The sequence below is a fragment of the Hydra vulgaris genome, chromosome 06 (genome assembly GCF_038396675.1).
Source record: "Hydra vulgaris chromosome 06, alternate assembly HydraT2T_AEP".
Classification (NCBI taxonomy): Eukaryota; Metazoa; Cnidaria; class Hydrozoa; order Anthoathecata; family Hydridae; genus Hydra; species Hydra vulgaris.
The window spans coordinates 49,982,322-50,004,273 of NC_088925.1; the positions used below are offsets into that span (position 1 = coordinate 49,982,322).

A 21,952-nucleotide genomic window follows, 5' to 3' on the forward strand; every position below is an offset into this window, starting at 1 on the left:
ATCCAAATTTTGTCCAGGTCCAGGACCCTAATTTGACTTGACTATTATTCAATATTTGGATTCTTTATTGAAAAAAGTACAAATTATAAACGTTAATATGAATTGAAAAATTGTTCGTTATTTTTATTTACAATTACAAAATTATTGAGATTAAAAAATACTTTGTCTGATAATAAATTGTTTTTTTCTGTCTCAAAACATGTAAAATGTAACTTTTTTTAAGAAAAACGCTCTTCGATTATTCAACATTAGAGTGTAAAAAGCTGTTAAGATGTCATGTGATTGTTGCAATTAAACACAAATAAGACATTTTTTGTTTAAACGCAGATTTGATACGTATAGAAGCATTATTGATTAAAACGAAATTTGAACTTATCAACATTCGATCTGAAGTGCAATGCTCTTATAACTACGTAAATGGTATAAAAAAAATATTTTAAGATTCTTAAAGAACTACCAAGTTTTCAATTTAATTTTTTTAAATGTAAATATAAATTTCACTAATATAGCTTTTTAAATTTATCTTTAAAAAATAAATACAAAATAAAAAAAATCCAAGTATCCGAACAACTCCGCTTTCCTATAATGTAACTTTACGATATTTTACTTGAAAAGTTCCAATGATTTTTAAACTAAAGCCGATGCTTTTCTCTAATATCATTTGGAGGTGACTCGGTCATTAGATTCCCAACTATATTGACATAAAATGAAAAGAAATGTTTTACAAGTGGTTTACATAATTACGCACAATTGAAATTAACTTTAAAAAAGCAGCTAAATATGCATAACTTGTGTATAACTATAAAAAAAATTATGATAATTATTCGTTTTTAAGTCTTCTACTTACATTCATCACAATCGTCACGAATGAAAGCTTTCATTTCACCATTGTAACACTCAATCCCTGTCCCACATTTTTTCCCATAATCGTACTCCGTAAAACCTTCTTTCACCACTTCTCCGTCATCTAATAGTAACCATATTTATTAACATTTAAAATTAATAACACCATGTTAACGAAACGAATGAAAAATTATCAAAAAATTTTATAATAGTAGGTGGTCAAAATATTCTATTCTTAATTTAGTAAAAGCCTCCAATTGCAATTAGATTTAAAACAGATTTTAAACATCTTTTTAAAAAGAATCTAAAATTAACAAAAATCTAATATCTTCATAAAAAATTTGTTATTATGTTTGTGTCTATATCGGTAACTATTTTAAATCGGTAAAATTAGTTTATTCTATATAGTACTAATTGAGACATTGGTATTTGTCAAAATCGAAACGTATTTTTGCTCTTTGTATATAAGCATAGACAATATGACGATGTAAACTAGAGGCTTGGTGACAGTTTATGTTTTATTCTTGGTCCCGGAAATAGTTACTTATTTAATATTTATTTATTACAAATTAATGACATAGTAAATATACGACACAACAACAATAACAGCAACAACAACAACAACAACAACAACAACAACAACAACAACAACAACAACAACAACAACAACTAAACGTATTTAAAAAACTTCGGAAAGAAAACTTTAATGCTTTGAGATGGCAGCATATATGTTGTGGTCTAGAAATTTAAATGATTAAAGGAGGAGGACGGAGGCAGACAAAATATGTTATAGTACAACTTTTTTATTGTTATTATTGTTAGATAGACTTGTTTTCCTTTCCAAAAAAAACTATTTTTATTCGTAATTTTTTAATATTAAAGGGGTAAATTAGGCATTTACTATTACGATATCATTACGACATGACGAAAGCTACATATCGTTGCTTAAGAGTTAGAAAAACATTAACGACATCAAAATTTAGTTTTAACTTTATCGCTACAAAATGTTGACAACTAAAGGCTAACCGAATTAAACAAGGAATTGTTGTGGCAGAGAGCTGTCTTTATTGTTATAAATATTGGTTGCTTGTCAACAGTCGATATTGGTAGCTTGTCAACAGTCGATTTTCTATTAAAAAGAATGCAAATCTTATTGTAATAATTAATGTTTTTATCGTATTTATTACTTATCAAATAATAAATTTACAAATACTATGCTTACAAATACATGATCTCGGATCTGTTCGTATTTTTGGTACCTGCCAATACTCAAAGAAGGGTTTTGATTCGGCAACAAGTATGCAAACGGTGCACAGTAGATAAAATGTAAGCATTCCTAAGATTGAAAGTTTTCATAGTTATTCTTTGGTGAACTCGAAAGAAAAATTGTAATCATAAAAACTACACTTATCATAAAATATTTTTATTTTTTTTAGTAAACCTTTTTTCATTTTTAGAATTCAAAATTTCTTACCTATGTTTGTGTAAATGTCTTTTAGTGTTGAATTTAAACTTATGGAATTTGATGAACTTCAAATGAGCTTTTAGATTGTTTTTATACCAGAGAGGATCAGGGGGTAATACTTTTCACACATTCTATAAACTCAGGAAATAGTGTTTTCGTATTCTTCATAAGATTCATGTGAGACTTTTATATCAAAAAGTTTTTCTTTTTTCTTTTTAACTTGAGTTGTCTGTTTCTCCTATATTTATTTAACACCTGTTTATTTTCTTCCTTTAACATGTTCCAAACCATTGGCAAAAAATAACACATTTCCTTGTCGCAACGTTGTTACAAATCGTATGTTTGTTCTTATGTTTATCCTTATTCTTTAATTCGTTTCCGAAACCAATTCGATAACAGATATCCTAATTTTCACAAAAAAACTTTCACACCTCATTATTGGTTGTCCGACGTATAATTTTTTAGCTTGCAACATCATTGACTCGGTAGCAATAACATTTTTTTAATGTTTTGCGTTTTATAAAATACAGTTAAAACACGTAAAAAATTTTCATTTTTTAAATCAGCTAAATAGTATTGACAATATCTTGACTCGCTTAGACAATAGACTTGCTTAGTATTCTAAAATTATTCAGAACTCTTTTGGAAACTGTCTCATAACAAACTGCATAAAAGCAAAGCTAGATGAGATTAATAAACGGACTATTTGCTTATCCTTAAAACGTAAGGATAAGCCACATGTGCATACAATCACTGATTGATTTCTATATTAAAATAAATATCTATTCTAATTAAAATAAATATCTACTCTAATCATATAAAAGCAAAAAACTTTGCTTTTATATGATTAGTATACATAAAAATATTTTAATTGAAAAATTTTTTTGACTGTTAAATAACATATTTCAAACTGCACAGGGTAATCTTATTTTTTTATCTCCCCGTAGAGGTCTGAGGGGGTTTCTAAAGTTAAAAAATTAATAAGTATAAAAATTAATGAAGCTTTGTTAATAATGTATCAAAATAAAAGTAATAAAACGATAAAGCGTATTACAATATTGTAAAAGGAGGTGAGGTGGTGGTGAGGTGGTGGTGGGGTGGTGGTGGGGTGATGGTAGAGGGGAGCCAGTTTTAAAGTGAGAAACTGCATATCTTATACTATAACGGAGTGATGTTTTAAAGAAAACTAATAAAACTTCAATTAAATTATAAAACAAAAACTGCTATGAACTGTTGTAAAGTTTTTAAGTTGGAGGGAGTGATTTTAAACACTTCTGAAGAACAAAAAGTAGCCTATTATTATGAACAATATTTTTTTCAACTTAAATGATTACTTATTTAGTCATTCAATTTGATGGATTCGATATTAGATGTTTGTAAAAATTATTAAAATTTAAATGAAAAGGTTTTTAAATGAAAAGTTTTTTAAAGAGTGACTCAAGATCCTTGATTATTTAATGTCCCTAATAATTAAATTAAAACGTTCTTCAGAAGTACTTCTTCAAAACATTTTTTAACCTGGTACTCAAAAGAAAATTTTATAAAAATTTTAAATATAATATTCATTTATATATAAATATTATTACATTAAATTATTTTGCATAAAAATTATTTTTTTAAACTTTTTTTTTTTTATTAATATTATTACGGGTTTTTGTAATTTTTTTTTAATAGATCTTTACAAAATGTGATTACTATTTTTAAAACTTTTATAAAATTTTGCTTCCTTTAAATACCAGTTGGACATTTTTTTAAAAATGATTTGTTACGTTTTTTTAATTGTTTAAATGTTGCACAAGAATTTTATTCGTGCAAAAATAATGTCCAAGGGAACGGTAGAGTTTAATATTTGTTCAAAAGCAAATCGTTAATTATTTTTCCAAATGGCTTTTTTGTGTAAGCAGTCATTTCATATGTTAACAATAAATGTACTTATTTATAGCTTTTCTTAATTAAATTATAACATTTGTTTTTGACCATTGTTATATTTATTTCAAACAGAATATATTTAAGAAAGTTTTGAACAAACTTTACTGAAGTCAAGTTAGCATTGATTAAGGTGGCAAAAAAATACCTCATACCACCTTCAACAAAGACAGATGGTGAAAGGCTGTTGTCCACAACTAGATATATTCTCTCAAACAAAAGAAACAGACTCCTTCCAGAAAGTTTGGAAAAGTTTCTTTTTTTTTTTTTTTTTGAGAAAACATCCAGTTGTTGGATTCCGTTATTAATTATTTTTATCAATTTAATGTTTTGTTTTAATTAAAATTACCTTTAAAAATAAATATGTTGTTATTAATTTTAGGTTCCGGTAATGAGTATTAAAAATTTAATTTTGGTATTTATCAAACAGTTCTAAAACGAAATCTTCCGTTTGATAAATATCCCTTGCCGCACTTAGTAGCATTTCTACAATACCAATAAAAATAGTAATTCTTGCAATTACTAACTTAAATCAACTTTTAGTTATTGTTAAGTCCTACTTAATGCGTAACATTAATTTACTCGCGCATTGACCTACAAAAAAATTGACCGAACAATAAATTGACCGACAAAAAAACAACATTTTATGAAAATGGTAATTCCTTATTAAAATCAAGAAACTCTTTTTTTCAAATATTAGTATTTTAATTAATATTTTTATCGTAGACTACGAGTTTCGAGCTAGTTTTTTTATAAAAAAAAGAAGCAAATCCCATTAAAAATTAGTTTTCAATAAAACGGTAGAAGCAACTTTTTTATTTTATCTATAGCAACGTTTTGTTTAATCTGTTGCTATATCTATTTATTATTCAATTTTTGTTGGATAAATAATAATTAAAATAATGGAAGATAAAACTAAAAAAAGGTATAGCAAGAAAGCTTTTTAGAGGAAACCATCACTAACCAAAGTTTTATAACATATTAGAAGAAATGATAACTGCCAGTGACTGCTGACCGAGACGTAATATTTAATCATGATGCTAAAAATTTATAAATCAGATTTTTTCAGATTGCCTACTTATTTCATAACTTTTTTGCTACTGTAAGCCAATATTTTATTATAGTAAAACTTTAAATAAACAAACAACGGTGGGTTCGAAAAATTTGATCCTCTGTTCAGTTATTCGATTAATTTTTTTTTTAATCTTTGTATTTTAAATTGATTGTAATGTATTTGTTGTTCTATAAACTAGGTTGCAACCGTTAACGTTGACAGCCTTTTTTTTTTGACAAAAATCAAGATGTTCTTTGTTTTTGTTGTTGTAATAAATAATCTTATTTACTTTTAACACTAAAATAAATTGAAATTTGTTTTTAAGTGACAAAAAGTCCTCCTCATCAAACTTTTTGAAAATAATTTTTGTATAGTCCATAAATAACGCAACGCGTTAAATTTCATTAATAAACAAAACAAAAGAGATCAAAAGTTTTCCCTCACAGAGCTTTATAAGTTAAATGAAAAATCAAAATAGCGTGTTAAGTTTTAGGAAAATCGCCGCGTAAAAGAGCGATTTTATATTTCTGTTTTTTAATTTTTTTTTCTTTTTAACATCTTCATTTCCAACAAGGCTGCAAGAAATCAAAAATTAGAGTTGGAAGTTACTGAAGAAAAAAATAAATTTATAGAGCAAGGTAGCATTTGGGTACAAGGTAACAATTATAGAGCAAGGTAACAAGGTTAGCAAGAGCAAGGTAACAATTATAGAACAAGGTAACAATTATAGAGCAAGGTAACACAATGGCACAAGAGACGCTAGCTCTTTAGAGCAGTGGTCAATAAAGATTTATAAAAAAGCCTTGTTCGTCAAGGTTCGTGTTTCTTAGTTATAGAGTTGAGAGAGGGTTGTAACAACAACTAAGTAGCCTGCTCGTCTGTAGTGACCTTCTTGGTTTTGGGGAGGTGAACTTACATCTTACACAAAAATAGTGAAAGGGCATCATTCGAAGATCCGCTCCAGATATAGAAACAGTATTCCATACAAGGGCGGATTTGAGATTTATAGAGATAAAGAATAGAATCCTGAGTAAGAAAGTGGCGAGCACGATAAAGAGATACAACCTTTTCAGATGCTAATTTTGAAATCAAAAAAAAGATTATTAAGACAAGAATAAGTAGAAGTATCATCAGCGAACACCTTAGATGTGAGAATGTCTGGGAGATCGGTAAAGTAAATTAAAAAATCTTTGAGAAACCTTGATGAACCCCTGAAGTTACAGAATATAAAGAAGAGTGCTGTCTATTGAAGACAACTTTTATACTACAATTAGTTAGGAAAGGTTCAACAATCTTAAAAATGTTACCTAATGCATTGTGAGAAGAGAACTAATGGAGAAGAACAGCATGCTAAACTTTGTCAAAAGCTTTAGAAATGTTAAAAGCTATAACCTTAGCCTCTCCACATCTATCTAATGCACAATAAAACCTATCAGTTATTACCGTTAACAAATCAGCAGTAGAACGAGGCGATCAAAATCCATGTTGATGATCAGAAAGTAAGTTATTAGATTCAAGATGGGAGATTAAGTGTTTGTTAATTAAAGATTCAAAAACCTTGCTTATGATGGTAAGAAGACTAATGATAAAATAAATTTAGCGTTGCGTAATTTATGGACGATCCCATAGGGTAGATTAGGACAATCCCATAGGGTAGGTTAGGGTATTATGAGCACCATAAGCGAAAATTACAATATTTTCAAAATTTTTGCCAATAAACAATTTTTAAGGATCACTACTCATGATCCATTTAAATATTTGGGCACCCGAAATTTTCTTAAAGGTAAAGTATTACATTAGTGTTATGTCTAATCCTAAACTTACGGAAAATGAATTATTAGACGCAGTCTCTTTGTTAAAGCCCAAAAAAAGTGTAGGTTTCGATTCTATAAGTAGTAATGTCGTTATTAAATCGATAAAATACATCACAATTCCATTATTACATATTTTTAATTTATCTTTAAAACATGGTGTTTTTCCAGAAAACCTAAAAATTGCAAAAATCATTCCAATTTTAAAATCAGGCGATCCTTCTGAAGTTGCAAATTATCGTCCAATCTCAATTCTTAATTGTTTTTCTAAAATATTAGAGCGAGTTATGTATAATAGGCTTTATTCTTTTTTAAATGTAAATAATATTCTTTACCATAAACAATTTGGATTCAAATCTGGCCATTCCACCGATCATGCAATCATTCACCTTGTTCAGGACATATTTAAATCGTTTGATGAAGGCAAGTATACCCTTGGTCTTTTTATCGATTTAAGTAAAGCTTTCGATACAGTCAATCATCAAATCCTTCTATCGAAACTCAAAAGTTATGGTATAAAAAATACTAACTTGTCCTGGTTCAAGAGTTATTTGACTAATAGGAAGCAGTATATAGTTTATGATGAAGGAAAAACTAATTATGAGACAATTACATGTGGTGTTCCTCAAGGATCAATTTTAGGGCCACTTCTATTTCTTGTTTATATAAACGATTTAAATAAATTTTCTAACATTTTAAATACAATTTTATTTGCAGATGATACCAGCTTGTTTTATTCCAATAAAGATATCAATATATTATTCCAAACATTAAACAAAGAACTAGACAAACTAACCCAATGGTTTAAATCAAACAAGTTATCTTTAAATATTACTAAAACAAAATACACTTTATTCCATCGCCTACATAAAAAATCAGATATTCCCTTAGAACTTCCGGACCTTTTTATTGACAATCAATTAATAAAGAGAGAGCAATCAATAAAGTTTTTAGGCGTGTTTCTAGACGAAAATGTAACCTGGAGGGAACATATAGGTGTAGTTGAAGATAAAATATCAAAAAATTTAGGTATAATGTACAAAGCAAAGCAGTTATTACATCGATCTTGTTTAAAAAACATTTACTTTTCTTTTATTCATTGCTACTTAAGTTATGCGAACATTGCTTGGTGTAGCACTAACGCGACGAAAATAAAAAAATTGCTTAGCAAACAAAAACAGGCTATAAGGATAATTTCAAACGTAGATCGCTTCTCACACACACAAACACTATTTAAGGAACTCAATATCCTAAATGTATATAAACTAAACCTCTATCAAATTCTTATTTTCATGTTCAAACTTGATAAAAATATATTACCAATCTTATTTTATTCAATTTTTGAAAAAATAAATCACATATACCCTACCAGATTTTCAAAATACAACTACATTCAATCCAAAACTTATTATTCCGCTACTAAATTCTCTATTGTAAACAGAGGACCAAAGTTGTGGAACATAATATTAAATAATGAAATGAAAACTAATTATTCTCTAAACCAATTCAAAACAAAACTTAAGCAATTACTTTTGTTAACTGAAAATGAATTAAATTTTTTCTAATAAAACTTCTTTATATTAGAAATCAATAATTAATAGTTAATTAATTAATTACTTTAGATTATTAATACATAATTAATCAATAATTGTACATATATTTTTATCATTTTAAATGATAATCTTCTTTTTGAGAAATTTATTTTTTATTTTGCGTTATTTATTAATCTTTTACTTTTATTTTATACTGTTTATTTGCTTTTACTTAATTGGCAATGAAAAGTATTATAAATATAATCAAATAAGTTAAACTATAAAATGCTCTACCAATAAAATGTTTTTATATAAAATCATATCTTCTTATTTTTCAAACCAATTCTTAAATGTTATTTTTGTCATTTAATATTTTAATAAATTTTGTTTCTTTTATTTTACAAGGCAACTGTTATATCTTATTTTTTGAAAAACTATAAATTTTAAACGATATGCGATATATTTAAATTTTCTTTTCATAATATATATCAGAGATATATACATTGAAACTATATTTTATTGTCAAACTATATTTTGTCTAGTAATGACGCATTTTTTGGGGCTTAATGATAAGACTAAATTTGTCTTCTTCTAGCCCCGGTCATGTAATTATTTTTTTATAAGTTACGACTGTAAATTTTTTTTTATCGGCAAAAGTGTAAATAAAAAAAAAAAAAAAAACAAAGTACAAACTTTGCTTATTTTTGATAATTTGATTGTAATAAAAATATTTTATCAACTTGTTGCCCCTCACGTTTGAAGAAAGGAGAGAGAGAGGGGGGGGGGGGCGGAGATATTTAAGTGCTTTTTTGTTTCCAGCCTCCAATCATTGCAATTTTTTGCAAAGCATCGTTATTTGACATAAGTGTAAACATACCAACGTTTGGAGTTTGTTTCATGTCTGGAAGTTAGCTATCTCAAACACCAAAAAAGCCTAGATCCGTCACTGTACCTGAGCATTTGAAATCATTACTATACTGCTATTTTAATTTTTTCGTTTGATCTCTGTTTTTCATAGTCATGAAAGTTATCCATCCATTTCTAAACAAAATGTTATTTTTAGTGTTATTCTGTAGTCAATGTCTTTAAACCTTTAAACCTCTTTAAACCTTTATCTTGACGAGAATTGTTATGCAAGTACTTTCTATTGATATGCAAAGTTCTACAAGCACATAACATGATGCTAGAGGAAATATTCCAGGAGTAGAACAGACATGAAGTATTTTTCGATGTAAACTTCGTAGTATTTTTCTTGTAAAGATTTCATCATGTGATAAACAATTTTACCACCGAATCCAGAATAAGTTGGTATTGTATCATTAGTGTTTCCATCATTCATTTCCTGGCAAATTTGAAATTTAAACAGATACCTATCCATCTTAGTCATTGAACAAAGTTTATAACCTCTTGAAATTAGTTGCTTAGAGTTATATTGTTTTAAAAAGCTGTCTTATTTAAATTATCATACTCTCATCAATACTTAAAAAAAAACATAAAAAAGAAGCATACTACAAAAAGGCCGAGAGGACGTATTTATCCCACATCAAGATACCAAAAAAAAAAGCCTCAATTCAGTTATAAAATGTCTGGTTTTATGAATCCTCTAGCACAGGGGTTGGCAAGCCACTTGGACTAGAAAATTTTGAATTAAATAGTTTTAAAGTACTTTACCTAAAGCCTTAAGGATGATCTTGAGAACCGCAGGTTGCCAACCCATGCTCTAGCAATATAATAATACTAGTAAATAATACATAAAAATAACAATACTTCAAGTGCATATCTTAATCCTTAGAAAAAAATTTTTTCTCCTGCTTAACCTAACTAACAAACTCTGATTTGAACAAAATCCGATTATTAAATTAAAACAAAATCTGATAATTTAAAAAACTACACAAAAAAACTGAACTACCACTCAAGGAACTCCTTCTAGTTCCATAGATGTCACCACTATCGCAAGGCTCGCCACTAATCGCATGCCATAGAACTCCTGATTTTATGCATTTAATTTGCTGGTTAGTTATATCAGTAGCCATTTTCACAGTTTTTTCCTTTTACAGTTCCTGCTGACAGTGGGTTGTCTTTAAATACTTTTAATAATATCACTCAAACTATGCTCAGATAACTTGATAAAACATTCTTTCAAACCTGAAAAAAATTTTCCTATTACTTTTTTAGGAAATTCAATAAATTGTGCAAATTACTAAAATGTCTTTCCACGTTCGATTTTTTATTTTAAATTTTTCATTGCAAATAAAACATTGAGGGAGTTTACTATTATTTGACGTAAACAAGTTTACGTCAATTTTTAGTTCATTTACATTTAAAAGTTTTAACTTTCATTATCAGTTTTTTCTTTTTTGCAATTGTGATTTTTTTTGTAAACAAATTGTTACAGCATTTGTTCAATTACGGTTAACTTGCTAGTGTATGTTGTGTTTCACTTTAACAAACAACTTACAGTTTGTTGTCTTGAAATTTCTTAAAAACGTCGTTATGTGTCTAGTTAATTAAATTTAAATCAAATTAATCAAAATAAAAGAAAACATCAATTTTAAAGAATATCTTTTTTATTTAATAAAAATAAATGAATGTGAACATTTTGAAATAAACATATTTTGACAAAATACCCAAGACCCACATGACAAAGCTCAGAACCGCAGTTTCCCCGACCACTGGCCTAGAATAATCATTCTTAGAATCGCTGGATGCATCGACTTTCTACAATCCACAAATATACTATGCACTACATAATTTAACTTTTATAGCTTCTAAAAAATTCGTTCAAATATAAATTTTCAAGATATTCTATTTTTTTAAATATTTTATTCTTACTATAAATGTTACATTTATACGCAAGAACATAAATGTAACATTTATATTCTTAAATATAAATAAATGCCCGGGTGCATGTGCCCCTCCTCCCCCCCCTCCCCCATTTTTTCCTAAAGGACTTTTTTTTTTTTTCAGAAAATTCAGGATATAGAGGACTTTTTTTAGAAATTGACTACTGTGCACCCACCCTCCCCACTTCGAAACCCGTGTTGTCGGCCATGATACATACATACATACATACATATATATATATATATACATATATATATATATATATATATATATATATATATATATATATATATATATATATATATATATATATATATACATATATATATATATATATATATATATATATATATATATATATATATATATATATATATATATATAAAATGCTATTTTAGACAATTTATTAATATTAGCAAAGGTGAATATTATGGTTAACAATTGTGTAGCATATGGTTGTAAAACTGAATACAGCAGTTCTTTGGAAGATATAAAAGTTGCTTCTTTTCATTTTCCGTTGAAAAATCAACAGTTGCTAAATTATTGGGTTCGTTTTGTAAACCGTAGTGATTGGGTGCCTTCACCAAATTCTGTCTTATGTGGAAAGCATTTTAATGAAAAGTGGTATAAGATGCAAGTTAAATTTTTACCTTTTTTATAAAATGCAAATTAAATTTAAACTCTATTCCTAAAATTTTTACAAGCGAATGAGAAAATTTCAGGAATAGAGTTCACTTCCTCCACGGTTAACTAAAGGTCATAATGGCAAGTTAACTAGTTTGAGTATGCTAGACAATCTTGCATTGTGCATAAAAAACATAGCTACTTCTAATAGAAATATAATTCTTGAAAAAAAAATAGTAGAGTCTACTCTAAAGCAAAGGGTCAATCACAATGTTCTGCAGATATGATCAGGCATGCTTTATTATTAAGATATACATCTAAACAAGCATATGAAATTTTACTTGAATCGTTTCCATTACTTTCAATTTTTTTATTAAATAAAATAAAACAAGCTGGAGTTGATGCTATAAAGGCTGTTAAAACACTTCGTGAGAAAGGTTCAATACATGAAGATACTAATTGTAGATGAATTTTATTTTTAGAAACAGGCACAATATTGTAGTGGTGTTTATGTGGATGCTGATGACAATGGTACTCTGTACAAAGGAGTTGTTGCATTTATGATTGTTAGATTAAAGAAACCTATTCTTTATGTTATAAAAGCAGTACCTGAAGTTACCATTAGTGGTAAATAGCTTTCAGAGCAAATATCAGATTCTATTAGTTCTCTTTCTTTATCTGGTTTTAAAATTCGAGGAGTTGGTACTGACAATCATCAAGTAAATGTAAATGCATTTAGTTTACTTCCAAATTTGGTAATCAGTCAAATTTATTTATTTATCATTCTGATAGTCTAAATATTAAAATATACTAAGTATGTTTTAATATTTTAGTATTACTAATACTTGTTTTATGATGGTATTCATATTGTTAAAGATATCAGAAATAATTTATTATACTATAAAAAATTTGTCTTTCCATCATTTACTTATAATATAGAAGATGATGTCTATAATTGTCTGTCTGGTTATATTACTTGGGGAATTTTCATCTTCTACATTCTAAAGATAAACAACTTCAAGGTAATTTGAAAAAAGCTCCAAAAATTACATATCAAAGTCTTTACCCTGGTAATAAAAAGCAAAATGTTTCTCTTGCACTGTCGATTTTCGATGAAACAACGATTGCAAGTTTCAAAAGTTATTTTCCAGAACGAAATGACATTTCTAGTTTTTTAAGTATTTTTCAAAAATGGCGGACTGTTTCAAATTTAAAACAACAACTTAGTCCTCATGAACTTGGTAATGCAATTATTTTTAATGATAGTAAAACCACACTTTTTAGGCAACTAGCTGATTGGATTGAACTTTGGCAGAAATCTCCATTTATTACTTTATAAAAACAAACATCATCTGCTCTTATCACAACTCTGCGTTCTTAAGCAATGCTTATAGACGAGCTTATCGAAGAAAGATATTTGTATGTGCTTACTTCACGACTTCAAAGTGACCCTATAGAGTGTAGATTTTCTCTATATCAAATTATTAATTCTCTATATCAAAGAAATTAATAATAGGAAGCAAATGTAGCGATTGCAAGTTTATGCTTGCTACAGATGCAAGCAATATAAATACTTGTCCATATCTACAAATACTTTCACGAGGTGGTCTTACTATGCCTTCACTTTCATTTAAGGATTTCACATGTGGGTGTTTTGCAGTCTTAGATAATCTTTCAAATTTAATAATTAAACAAGATACTAAAGTCAAAGATGTATCAAGCTTTGTTTTATCAAAATACTTTCCAACAGTTTGCTTTACTTACGATTTACACAAAGAATAGGGGTTTAAATTTGCTTCTAAAATTATTAATAATGTATTTTTTAACAATAAGCAGAAGATAATCAATGCCACTGTACGAAAAGATGCTGTTAAAAGTTGTAAAGGTAGACAGAGAGAAAATTAATACCTAAAAAAAACAAAAACATCAATAGATAATAACATAAAAATAAATAAAACAGAAATTTTAACCTTTTTTTTTTTGTTAATTCTCAGTGTTGTCAATTTAAATGTGTAAAGTACAAATAAAAACATATAAAAAAATATATATTATAGATACGAATATATATATGTGGTAATTTGGATGTTAATTTATGCGATCAGCTAATGTCCCTTTAAATTTTGTTTACAATTGATATATTTAATAATACTTTATTTATTTGTATTTTGGGCTTGTAACTTACCATATAGGTCAATTGTACCGCTGTGTAGGTGCAATGAACCAGGACCAGCACATTGAATTCCTAAGAGATCACATGCTCCCTTCAGCTGGTGCTTTATTTGGCAGACAAGGTGAGTTTGTCTTTCAGCAGGACAACGCACCCTGTCACAAAGCTAAGCGGGTATGTGATTTCTTAACCTCCAAACGTGTGCGAGACTTGGAGTGGCCTCCTCAGAGCCCTGACCTCAATCCCATTGAACATCTGTGGGAGATCATCTCCCGAAAGCTGCAGGTATCCAAACCCACTGGTTTGGAAGATTTGTGGAGGTGTTTGAATGAAGCGTGGGAAAGCATTAACCCAGAAACCTTACATTCATTGGTCGAGCCCATGCCACGGCGTATCATGCATGTCTTCAAAGCCAAAGGCGGTTATGCAAAATATTAAACATATCATTAATTTTATTTTTAAGACATTTATATTTCATGCTGCTAACATTTGGGACAGTTATTAGTGTTTTTTAAATAAAATTTATATGTGTAAATAGTAAAAAAGTGTTATTTTTCAGTTGGGTGCATGACTTTTGCCGCCACTGTGTGTATATATATATATATATATATACAGTGTCTCAAAAAATTATCCGACCAAATATTTTTTTAAATATTTTTCCAAAAAAAAGTGCTGTATTTTCATAAATTTAGATTTTTTTGGTAAACTCAAGATTAATAAAAATAAAACAACATGTTTTTAAATAGAATTTATTTATTTTAATGTAAAATATAAATCACAAAATTTTTAGTATTAAAATAAAGGAACTTAGGTTGTTTTTTTATTGTCAAAAAAATATTCGACCAAACACATTATTTGATTCAAAATTAATTATTATATAACAAAACAACTATTTTAATACTTTGTTGGGCCTCCCTTTGCTTGGATTACAGCTTCTAGACGTCTAGACATTGATTAGACTAAAAATTTTGTTTGAACCAGTTGAATCTTTTTGTCTATAAAATAGGCTGTGCGAGAGGAACTCTCAATAATGGTGGCGGTAACGTGATGGTATGGGGTTCAATGGTTTGGAAGGGTATCGGAACACTCCAATTTACTGATACTATATTGGATAAGGTGCAATACAGAAACATATTAAAGTAAAATTTAAAGTCATCTGCTCGAAAACTTCGGCTAGGATCTGGGATTTACATTTCAGCAAGATAATGATCCCATGCATAGTGCCGCTAAAACCAAGGAGTGGCTTGCTGAAAATAATGTTGAGGTCTTGGAATGGTCCGCACAATATTTGACCTTATTCCCATTGAACATTTGTGGGAAATTTTAGATCGAAATATTGGAGATTGGTCATTCTCCAAAAAAGATAACCTCAAAATGGCAATTGTAGAAGCCTGCAAAAAGATTCAACTGGTTCAAACAAAATTTTTAGTCTAATCAATGTCTAGACGTCTAGAAGCTGTAATCCAAGCAAAGGGAGGCCCAACAAAGTATTAAAATAGTTGTTTTGTTATATAATAATTAATTTTGAATCAAATAATGTGTTTGGTCGAATATTTTTTTGACAATAAAAAAACAACCTAAGTTCCTTTATTTTAATACTAAAAATTTTGTGATTTATATTTTACATTAAAATAAATAAATTCTATTTAAAAACATGTTGTTTTATTTTTATTAATCATGAGTTTACCAAAAAAATCTAAATTTATGAAAATACAGCACTTTTTTTTTGGAAAAATATTTAAAAAAATATTTGGTCGGATAATTTTTTGAGACACTGTATATATATATATATATATATATATATATATATATATATATATATATATATATATATATATATATATATATATATATATATATATATATATATATATATATATATATATATATATATATATATATATATATATATATATATAATATACATAGATATATATATTTTTTTGTAGTTATTTAGGTGCTCCCAGAAGTCCTTGCGGTTTTATCACAGAGCACCGCGGGAGAGCATTTAATAGGAAGTTTTACGCCTCCTTTCGTACCAATGTCGCCTGTTGGGCTAGAGCTGGCGTTGAACATCGGACCTCTGGGTTCTGAGCCAGAACTCTAACCACTGCGCCACGGCTGCTATATATGTTTATAAATACATAAATCGCTAGTATGAAAGCACAAAATGCCAGTTTTTTGTGAATACTTTTTTATTCATAATATTTCTACTCGTAATATTATATTTATACTATCTAATTATCTATTTAGTCTAGATGAGATATAATAATATGTTTTCTCTATAGTTGCGCAGCCTCTAAAATGTAACATACATGTATTTTTTACATAATCAGAAATGTTCTGCAAACTCTTTTATCTAATTAAAATATAATTATATATATATAGCAAAATAAGGACCATTGAGATAAAGTGTCAGATGGAATAGTTAGTAGGGTGGGTCACTTTTGAAAAATTTTTGAAATTAGGTTTAGCTGGGCATTTTTCTTGTCTTTGACCACATGATACTGAGAAAGTAGCTCTCTTTTTATTTGCTTTTAATGTTTAATTTTCAGCTTGAAAATTTAAGTTTTATTATAAATATATAATTTTCCGAGAGTTTTGTCGATTTTTTTACTATTATCATCTTCAAACCACTTTAAATCAAATATATATCTTAAACTACACCTATTTTATCCATAAAAATGTCCAAAAAAATGTCACCCTAAATTATAGCAACTAAGGGGGTATTTTACTATAGAAATGGGTAATAATTAATTTTGTAAAATTTATTGATGATGTAGTTCCGCAAATTTTGTTTATGTACGCCATAATAAGTCAGACCACTAGTAACAGTTTTATTGATTAATAAAAGGAAGAAAAATTAATAAAATTTATAAAAGGAAGAATTTATAAAAGGATTTATAAAAAGAATTTATAAAAGGAAGAAAAATTGATAAAAGGAAGAAAAAAATAGCGCATGCATTTATTGTATAGAAATAAGTTTACAGTTATTAATAATGGCTCAAAAAGCTCGTGATAAAGTTAGATGTAAATTAACAAAGCTAATTGGTACAGGAAAAACGTTATTAGAGTCAGAACTACCAACTTTAAGAGATGTCTTAAGATACGGTCTCTTTCTTAGAAGGATTGAAGAAAATGACCAAATTTAAGGCTAACGTCTGAAAAATTGCGGACCTCAGTAAAATATTTATGGCAAAAAGCTAATCCACTTAATCCCATTATCTCTGATAAAAGAGGAAAAGAAAGAATCATATATGATTGGAGTTCCAGCGGGCACACGACGTTGGAATAACGTTGAAATAACATTGATTGACGTTGATCGACGTTGATCAACGTTATTTTAACGTTATTCCAACGTCGTGTGCCCGCTGGGGTGTAAATGTTCTATAAAATCATGCGAAGAATCCGATTGTTATGGCTGCAACCAAGTTTTTCATATTGCTTTCAAACGTTCTCAGGAAAAAAAAATTCTTATTATTAAACTTAAGTTTTTAAAGTCACGGAGGGATAAAGTTGGTTCTAAAAGTGGAATGCAAATAGGTTCAGTTGATTGAAAAGAAGATCCAGACAAAAAAAATATCATCAAAGAAAGCAGAACAAATCAAAGAGAGTTAGAATCGAGACTGTACAGTATTCTGATGTATTATCTTAAAATGACGTGGAGTCAGACCATGCTGAGAATGATTATAATGACAATGTTTTTTTCTTTCGTTTTTTTTTTAGGTGCCCCAAGAAGACCTTACGGTCTTGTCACAGAGCACCGCGGAAGTGCATTTAACCAGGAAGTTCACGCCTTCTTCCTTACTGTGACGCAAAAATATGTCCAAAGCTCGTTTCGAACCTGGATCTCCTGCTTATAAAGCAAACTTTCTAACCACTGCGCCAATGCCGCAATTATGTACTAGAAATACAAAAAGTTTCTCACCTAAATACCTTGAATGTAAACCATATTGCTTTATTGGCATAAAGATTTGGTACAAGTAACAGAGCAACAGTATCAATAGGCACTTTGATCTTTTGTTTTGTTGAACTTTTCCTTGATTCTGTTCCAAATGTTTTTTAAAATAGCTGTCTCAAGTTGTTCCATTTTGGTAAAAAGTCCGAAGACCTTTGCTTCTGGTTTTTCTTTTTGATCGTCGTTAAGATCATGATGAGCCTATATAGACAATATTTGCTAATAAGTATGCACAATCACAAATAAAAAACGTTTTATTTGATTTTCTAAATAATTCTTAATCACCTTGTAAATAGAATAACCCTTTTCAATGGCTAAACAAGCATCAGCATGAGCTGACCAAAGAGTTTGTGAAAGAGTCTAGGGAACCTTAAGACGTCCAGCAAGGAACCTTGACTTTAAGATGCGTTGATGCAAGTAACTTTGACTTAAGACATGGATGTGTTGATGCAGAAAAGAAATTATAAGTTTCATGAAAAAAGCTAAAGAAATTAATAGCAGCCGCGTTGGATTCCGCGGCACTCACTCTTACGAGGTTTAAATAGTGAGCAGCACATGGAATGTATTCAACGAGAACGTTGGTCTCTTTAATTCTTGCTTGTAAACTAAAGTAAATTCCAGACATATTACTGGCATTGTCGTATGACAGGCCACAACAATTTTGAATGTTGATTGCATACTAATATAACTTTTTCGAACGATTTCAAGCATGTAAACTTCAAAATGATTATGCATGGGAATAAATGCTAAGAACCGCTCAACTGGTTTTTCGTTTTTTACACACCGGGAGTAGAATCACTGATGGTTGAAAAATATTTCGCAAATTTGATTTTGCTAAATAAGAACTTAAGTTTGAAGTAAATAAAAAAGTCATATTATAACATGTTATACATGATACCTAAGGATGACCGTATTACCTATAAATTCCATGACCTTGTGTATGAATTCTTTGCAAATGTCTTTAGATAAGTACAAGATACACCCCTTTTCTTTGTTTCCATGAGTTATTAAGTTTAAGGCGAGGAAAGAATCAAATTTTTAATAATAGCTCAATACATCCAATAAATTTCCGTTGCGTATCGATCCTAGTTTTTTTTGTCTAATCCGCGGAATGATAATTCTCCAGGATACAGGCTGATAATAATTTTCTTTCAAATTATATCTCTCAAAAGTTCATTTAGATACTCTGGCCCCTTGAACTCTGATGCCTCCCGGCACGTGTCCGTTGGTTAAACCAGCACTGTTACTGCATGTCTGCTCCTCTGTCTGGAATGCACACAGTGAATGTAATCTTCAGACAATGCTCTGTAGTTCAGATGAAGGAGAAAGGAGATTTGCAGTGCAGAAGATAATTGATGTTAGGAAAAATAAGGACGTTGGAGACAGAAAATGCAGAAATACCTGTGATAAACACTGAATCAGATAGTTGAATAGATTTAATCAATTGGGAAACAGAGGCGATCAGTGAACCGGTTCTTACTTGTTGTTTGATGAAAGATGATATTAAACAGTTTATTATTATTCGAATGATTGTACCAAACTTCCCTATACATGATCAATCTATTGAACGCATTGTGAAAGAGGTCATCATGGCTTAATTGTCGGTGTGTGGTGCTGAGAGAAGAGACGGATTGATAAGGGCTACAATTGCTCATTGAGAGCTGATGCCTGTGTGCCATCAAAGAAAGATCGGCTGAAAATTTTGTAATCAGTATTTTAACTTGTTATTATGAGTAAACAATTTATTTTTGAAAGATATGCTGAAAATACTGTTATCAATATTTTAATGTCTTATTACGCGTATAGACTTAATATACCATAAAATTGTAATTTATGATGTAACTTTAATGTATTATTGATGTTATTAGGTTAACTAAGACTAAGGAATCTTTTTAGACTTTACTTTGTTGAGTAGTAGCGAAGCATTTCCATAACTTCGCATAAAGGATATATTTATGATAAAACTTAAATTTTCAAGCTGAAAATTACCTGACTAAACATTAAATAAAAAGAGAATTGATTCTCAGTATCATATGGTCAAAGACATAAGAAAAATGTCCAGCCAAACCTACATTCAACATTTTTTTAAAAGTGACCCACCCTAATAGTAAAACCTAATCTAAATAATTTCCGTATTTTTCATAATATGTAATTGTATCAATTTCTTCAGTGGAACACTTTTGAACATAACCAGCAATATAGACAATAGAATATAAAATTTCTATATTTGTGCTATCTTCTAGATCTGCTAAATTGTAAATAATATCAATTTCCTATCATCTAAATCTTCAAGACATAAAAGACAGTCATGGCCATCATTTCCTTCTACATAAATATTTAGCTGCAGCACCAGCTTAGCATGTTGAATACGTACTTTTTCAATAACTGATTTAGCGGTTATAAAATAAGTACCATCTGATCCTTGATGTAATTTTCCAAAGCAGTTTTCAATCGGATCAGAAGAAAACCAACCTAAAATGACATATTCATTTCCACTTGATAAAAGATGGCATGACAAATCAATTAGACCACGACAAGTATGTGAAAGTGCATTGCTTGTATCTTTTGTAAGCTGGCAAACTGGTTTACCAGATGTTGGTTTCATATTTTCAGAGCAGTTTTTTTAAGATAACGTCGTTCTATTGGTTTAGAATTTATTGATGTTTCAGTTAACTTGGATAACTTTAATAATTGGTATTTTCAAGTGTATATAAGTTAACTATATCTCTGCAATTTGCAATGTAAAATATTTCATTATAATAAATTGCAACTGACCTTATTTTTCTGTCAGCCAATTATTTCTTATACACTTCAAAAGATGGACATAGTCATTTAAAATGTAAGTTCAATTTTGGCATAACCAAGGTTTTCCATCTATTGTTTTGAATTTAGAAAAAAAGCTTTGGTTAACTTTATTACCATCAGTAATAATTGCAACTACTTTACCATTACATGAACTTACTATGGTGTCAATAATAAATTTGCATTGGTCTAGTTAGAAATCTGATGTTAGATTACTAACTGGTGAAGCTCTTGCTAAAAATTCAGGTCCACCTTAAAAACTTTTGATCATAAATGAAAGTAATGTTGTAGCTAATTTCTCTGGATAATTAACAGCTTTTCCAAAAATATTTTCACTCTGATATAATAAAGCAGCTTTTACATAAACTTCAACTATCAATAATACGCCATTTCTTTTTTTTCCTCAAGCTTTGATGGCACAGAACTTAAAAAAACTAAATCATCTTGAGAATTTATTTTTGAAGTTATACGAGTTAAAGTTTGAATACTTGGTAACTGATAATCACAACATAATTGATTGTAAGTGGAACGACTTGTTGCAAAATATTCAAAAGCCCTGGTTATTATATCAGGCGAATATACAGCAAAGCCAACAGAATGATCTCCCATTGCATTTAGATGCTCAAATAATATTCGGGTTTTATGATCCTCACCTTTAACTTTTAGATATCTAAGAGCTTCATTTAAAGCTGACTTTGTATTAAATAAAGTTATTCTATTTTTCAAAAGAGGTTTAACATTTAAAACCATAATGAAATGCTTCAAACATTAAACTTTGACTATCAGCAAAAATAGTGCAACCCCACAATTAAAAACTTTAGACTAAAATAGATAAAAATAGAATTGTTTTGCTTGTAAGTAATTGTATCATTTTCAGTAGATAAGTATTTTTCAATATCTTCAAATTTTAAATGATCAATTATTTT

General features: G+C 28.7%; 1 long non-coding RNA gene across 1 annotated transcript; it reads right to left on the reverse strand.

The window, feature by feature from the left end:
• Positions 1 to 506: 506 nt before the first annotated feature.
• Positions 507 to 2,477, reverse strand: LOC101238015 (uncharacterized). The gene is made up of 4 exons (XR_010639260.1): positions 2,318 to 2,477; positions 2,066 to 2,179; positions 848 to 967; positions 507 to 691 (listed from the first exon to the last, which is right to left on the reverse strand). It is a non-coding gene; the product is annotated as an uncharacterized LOC101238015 (long non-coding RNA).
• Between the last annotated feature and the right edge of the window lie 19,475 nt (positions 2,478 to 21,952).